Source organism: Lynx canadensis, chromosome A3 (genome assembly GCF_007474595.2).
Source record: "Lynx canadensis isolate LIC74 chromosome A3, mLynCan4.pri.v2, whole genome shotgun sequence".
Classification (NCBI taxonomy): Eukaryota; Metazoa; Chordata; class Mammalia; order Carnivora; family Felidae; genus Lynx; species Lynx canadensis.
The window spans coordinates 32,732,782-32,738,781 of NC_044305.1; positions in this window are offsets into that span (position 1 = coordinate 32,732,782).

Below are 6,000 nucleotides of genomic sequence, written 5' to 3' on the forward strand. Positions count from 1 at the left end.
TGACCTGGCTGAAGTCGGACGCTTAACCGACTGCGCCACCCAGGCGCCCCAATTTGTGATAGTTTCTTATCACAGCAATAGAAAACTAACACATAGACTCTATATATGTATATGAGCTATGGTCCCATCTTTACACAATTAGTTATATATCCTCACTCTTTCTCATTGTTCACTCTGTCTGTCATTCTCTCCATCTCTCTATCTCCTTTCTGTTTCAGTCCCTTTCTACTTACTGTATCTTGATTTTTCCCTCTCTCTTTTCTCTAGTGTGTGTGTGTGTGTGTGTGTGTGTGTGTGTGTGCACGTGCACTACTTAAAGGGGCTAAAGAGTAAAACATAAACTCTTACTGTAGAAACCAAGAAGATAGTAACACGGTAGGAGAAAGCCAATAAACACAAATTAGCAGCAGCCAATCTTTGAAAGCTGCACTCCTAACCTTTCTGTTTTTTAGCAGTGTGTTTTTGCTGCTTCCTTAGGGGAATCACCTAAAATGATTTTGACTTGAGTATTACATAAAATATCTCCAAAGAGTTGTTTTGCCAAGCCACACATAACATGCTAATATTTTTCTCAAAAGATTTTAACATAGCAGTCAGTCTTCTTAAAAAATAGTATGTTTCCCCCTATAACTTGGCTTCATCACTGAAGCTTGTGGTAAACAAAATTAAGTAGTCTGTAACAGATTTGAATACTTAATGGTATTCTGGACACAAGCCAATACTTCTAGGTGAGATTGGTTGGTTGGGCAGGTATCTCTAACTTTGTGTAATTACCATATTCTGGAGAAGTTGTGGTCAAATTATATTTTCATAAATAAAACCATGTTTTAGAGTGATGAGTGGAGTTTGCTGTATGAAGAAATCTTATGGTGAATTGTTTGTGAACCATCAGTTTATAATGTTGGTATGTGTGTGTGTGTGGGGGGGGTGGTTCCAGGTAGTTTCACTGTACAAGCATACTTCAGGGATGTTGCAGATTCACTTCCAGACCACCACAATAAAGCAAATATTGAAATAAAGTAAGTCAGATGAAGCTTTTGGTTTCTCCATGCATATAAAAATTATGTTTATACTGTTGTGTTTCTATACACTAATAATGAAATAGCAAAAAGGGAAATTAAGAAAACAATTCCATTTACAGTTGCACCAAAAATAATAAAATATCTAGGAGTAAACTTAACCAAGGAGGTGAAAGACCTGTAATCTGAAAACTGTAAAACATTGATGAAAGAAATGAAGATGACACAAACAAATGGAAAGATAGTCCATGCTCATGGATTGGGAGAACAAATATTGTTAAAATGTCCATACTACTCAAAGCAATCTACAGATTTAATGCAATTCCTATCAAAATATCAACAGTATTTTTCACAGAACTAGAACAAAGAATCCTAAAATTTGTATGGAACCACAAAAGACCCTGAATCACCAAAAAAATCTTGAAAAAGAAGAATAAAGCTGGAGGTATCACAATTCCAGATTTCAAGACGTACTAGAAAGCTGTAGTAATCAAAACAGAATGGTACTGGCACAACAGTAGACAAATATATCAATAGAACAGGATAGAAAGCCCAGAAATAAACTACCCCATTATATATTCAAGTAGTCTTTCACAAAGGAGGCAAGAATATACAATTCAATCTTTTTAAAAAATGGTGCTGGGAAACCTGGAGAGCAAATGCAAAAGAATGAAACTAGACCACTGTCTTACACTGTACCTCAAAAATAAACTCAAAATGGATTAAAAATCTAAATATGAGACATGAAACCAAAAAAATCCTAGAAGAGAGTATAGGTAGTAACTTCTCTGACATCGGCCATGTATGTCTCCTGATACAACAGAAACAAAGGCAAAAATAAATTGTTGAGACTACATCAAAATAAAAAGCTTCTTGGGTCACCTGGTGGCTCAATCAGTTAAGCATCTGACTCCTGATTTTGGCTCAGGTCATGATCTCATGGTTCATGAATTCAAGCCATGCAATGAACCACTGTCAGCACAGAACCTTCTTGGGTTCATTCACTCCTCTCTCTCTCTCTCTCTCTCTCTCTCTCTCTCTCTCTCTCTCACTCTCTCTGCCCCTCCCCCACTCACCTAGTATGTACATGTTCTCTCTCTCTCAAAAATAAACATTAAAAAATAAATAAAAATCTTCTCCACAGCAAAAGAAACAGTCAACAAAACTACAAAACAACCTACTGTATAGGAGAAGATATTTGCAAATGACATATCCAATAAGGGGTTAGTATCCAAAATATATAAAGAACTTCTGCAACTCAACACCAAAAAAAAAAATAATCCGATTAAAAATGGGCAGAAGACATGAACAGACCTTTCTCCAAAGAACTACAGCTTGCCAAAAAACACATGAAAAGATGCTCAACATCACTCATCAGCAGGGAAGTGCAAATCAAAACCACAATGAGATAGCACCTCACACTTGTCAGAATGGCTAAAATCAAAACATAAGAAACAGCAAGTTTTGACGAAGATGTAGAAAAAAGGGAATCCTTATGTACTGTTGGTGGGAATGCAAACTGGTGCAGCTACTGTGGAAAACAGTATGGAGGTTTCTCAAAAAATTAAAAATAGAATTACCATATGATCCAGTAATTCCATTACTGGCTATTTACCCATAGAATGCAAAAACACTAATTCAAACAATGGATACACTCTGATGTTTATTGCAGCATTATTTAGAATAGTCAAATTATGGAAGCACACCTAGTGTTCATCAGTAGATGAATGAATGGATAAAGGAGATGTGGGTATGTTTATATGCAATGGAATGTTACTCAGCCATGAAAAAGAATGAAATCTTGCTATTTACAACAACATGGATGGATCTAGAGGGTATAAGGCTAAGTGAAGTAAGTCAGTCATAGAAAAACAAATTATAGTATTTCAGTCATATGTGGAATTTAAGAAACAAAATGAACAAAGAAAAAGAAAAACCAAAAAAAAATAGACTCTTAACTATAGAGAACAAACTGATGGTTACCAGAGGGAAAGTAGATGGAGGGAATGGGTGAAATAGGTGGAGGGGATTAAGAATACACTTACTGCGATGATTACTGAATAATGTACAGAGTTGTTGAATCAGTATATTGAATACCTGAAACTAATATAACACTTAATTATACTGGAATTAAAGTTTTTTAAAAATTATGTTTATACTCTACTGTAGTCTTTTTTTTTCTTTTTAGATAGTGCATGTGAGCAGGGGAGAAGGACAGAGGGAGAGAGAGAGAAAGAATCTTAAGCAGGTTCAACACTCAGCATGGAGCCTGACATGGGGCTCAGTCCCATGACCCTAGGATTATGACCTAAGATGAAATCAAGAGTCCAATGCCCAACCAACTGAGCCAACCTATACTATAGTCTTTTAAGTGTTCAATACCATCATGTCTAAAAAAACAAAAACAAAAACAAAAAACAGCAACAACAAAAAAAACAATGTACATACCTAAATTTAAAAATACTTTATTGCTAAAAAATGCCACCATCATCTGAGCTTTCAGTGAGTTCTGCCTAATTTTTTTGCTAGTGGAGGTTTTAGCTGCTGACTCATCAGGATGGTAATTGCTGAAATTTTGAGTGGCTGTGGCAACCTTTAATTTTTTTTTTAACGTTTATTTATTTATTTTTGAGACAGAGAGAGACAGAGCATGAACGAGGGAGGGTCAGAGAGAGGGAGACACAGAATCGGAAACAGGCTCCAGGCTCTGAGCTGTCAGCACAGAGCCCGATGCAGGGCTCGAACTCAAGGACCACAAGATCATGACCTGAGCCAAAGTCTGCCGCTTAACCGACTGAGCCACCCAGGCGCCCCTGTGGCAACCTTTAAAAATAAGACAAAAGTAAGTTTGCCACATTGATTGAGTGTTCCTTTCATGAACAATTTCTCTGTTGTATGTGATGCTGTTTGATAGAATTTTACCCACAGTAGAACCTCTTTCTGAATTGGAGTCAATCCTCTTAAGCCCTGCCACTGCTGTATCCAGTAAGGTTATGTAATATTGCAAAATTTTTGTTGTCATTACAGTAGTCTACACGGCATCTTCACCAGGAGTAATTTCCATCTTGAGAAACCCGTTTCTTTGCTTATCCATAGAAACAATTCCTCATCCTTTCAAGGTTTATCATGAGATTGCAACAATTCAGTCACATCTTCAGGCTCCACTTCCAATTCTAGTTCTCTTGTTTCCACCACATCTGCAGATACTTCCTCCACTGAAGTCTTGAATCCCTCAAAGTCCTCCATAAGGGTTGGAATCAATTTCTTCTAAACTCCTGTTCATTTTGATGTTTTTACATCCTCCCATGAATCACTAATTTTCTTAATGCCATCTAGAATGATTTTTTTTTCCAGAAGGTTTTTAATTTACGTTGCCCAGATCCATCAGAGGGATCAGTATCTATGGTGGCAGCAGTAACCTTATGAAATGTATTTTTTAAATACAACTTGAAAGTTGAAATGACTCCTTGATCCATGGGCTGCTGAATGGATGTTGCATTAACAGGCATGAAACAAAACAAAACAAAACATTAATCTCATTGTACCTCTCCACCAGAACTCTTACCTAAGACCATGTGCATTGTCAGTGAGCAGTAATAGTTTGAAAAGAGTTGTTTTTTTTTTTTTTTTTTTTTTTTTTTCTGAGCAATAGGTTTCAACAGTGGGCTTAAAATATTAGTAAACCAAGTTATAAGCAGATGTGCTGTCATCCAGGTGGTGTTCCATTTATAGAGCATAGGGAGAGATGTAGCATAATTCTTAAGGGCCCTAGAATTTTCAGAATGGTAAATGAGCACTGGCTTCAACTTGAAGTCACCATTTGTGAAGACACTATAGTAGTCCCAGGGGATAGGTCCATGTAGCAAGGAAATGAGGTCCCTTGCCAATAGGCAGTGAGTTGAAATCTCTAGTCAACTGCCATGAGTGAGCCATCTTGGAAGCATATTTTCTTTCCACTCTCAGTCAAGCCTTTAGATGATTGCAACCTCATGAGAGATCCTGAGCCACCAGTGACCCAACTAAACTGTTCCCAGATTCCCAGCCCTTAGAAACTATGTGAGATAATAAGTATTTGTTGTTATCAGCTGTTAAATTTTGGAGCTATTTGTTACATAGTGATAAATTTTACACTTTATATAAATGGAACCATATTGTATGGGTCCTTTTGCATCTGGCTTCCTTCACACAATATTATGTTTCTGATATTCTTCCAAGTTGTTTTGTGAAGTAATGGTTTCATGATTTCCCACTGCCATATGGTATTTTATTGTATAAATATAATGCAACTATTGCTACTCTATTATCGATGGGCATTTGTATTGTTTTCCTTCTGAGTTTTCCATGGATATAATTTTTTGCTCATTTCTATACTGACTTTTTGTATTTCTCTATGGTACATACCTATGAGTGGAATTGCTGGGCCATAAATTATACATTTGGTATGTATAAATTCAGACTGTTTTCTGAAGTGGTTATATCAATCTGTACTTTCATATATTTCCTTGATGATTAATGAGGTTGAACATTTTAATATTTTGATCATTTGGATATCCTCTTTTTTGAAAGTGATCTGTGTTTTTCTTATAGACTGGCAGGAATCCCTCCTACATCTCATATAAAGTCCTTTGTCAGTTACATGTAGTGTATGCATCTTTTCTCATTCTGTGGCTTTTGTATTCAGGATCTGTCTTCTAATGAGCAGGAGTTTATAATTTTAATGTAGCCTAAATGGTTCTAGGTTTTCTCTCTTTGGTTAGTGATTGTTGCATCTCCTTTAAGACATTTTAATCTACTTCAAGATCACAAATATGTTTTCTTTTAAAAGTACTTTACAGTTCATATTTAGTTATAAAATCTATCTGGCATTAATTTGTTAAATAGTGTGGAATAGTAGTCAAAATTTGTTTTCTTCTGGGATTCCTGGGTGGCTCAGTCTATTAAGCATCCAACTCTTGATTTTGGCTCAGTTCATGATCTCCAT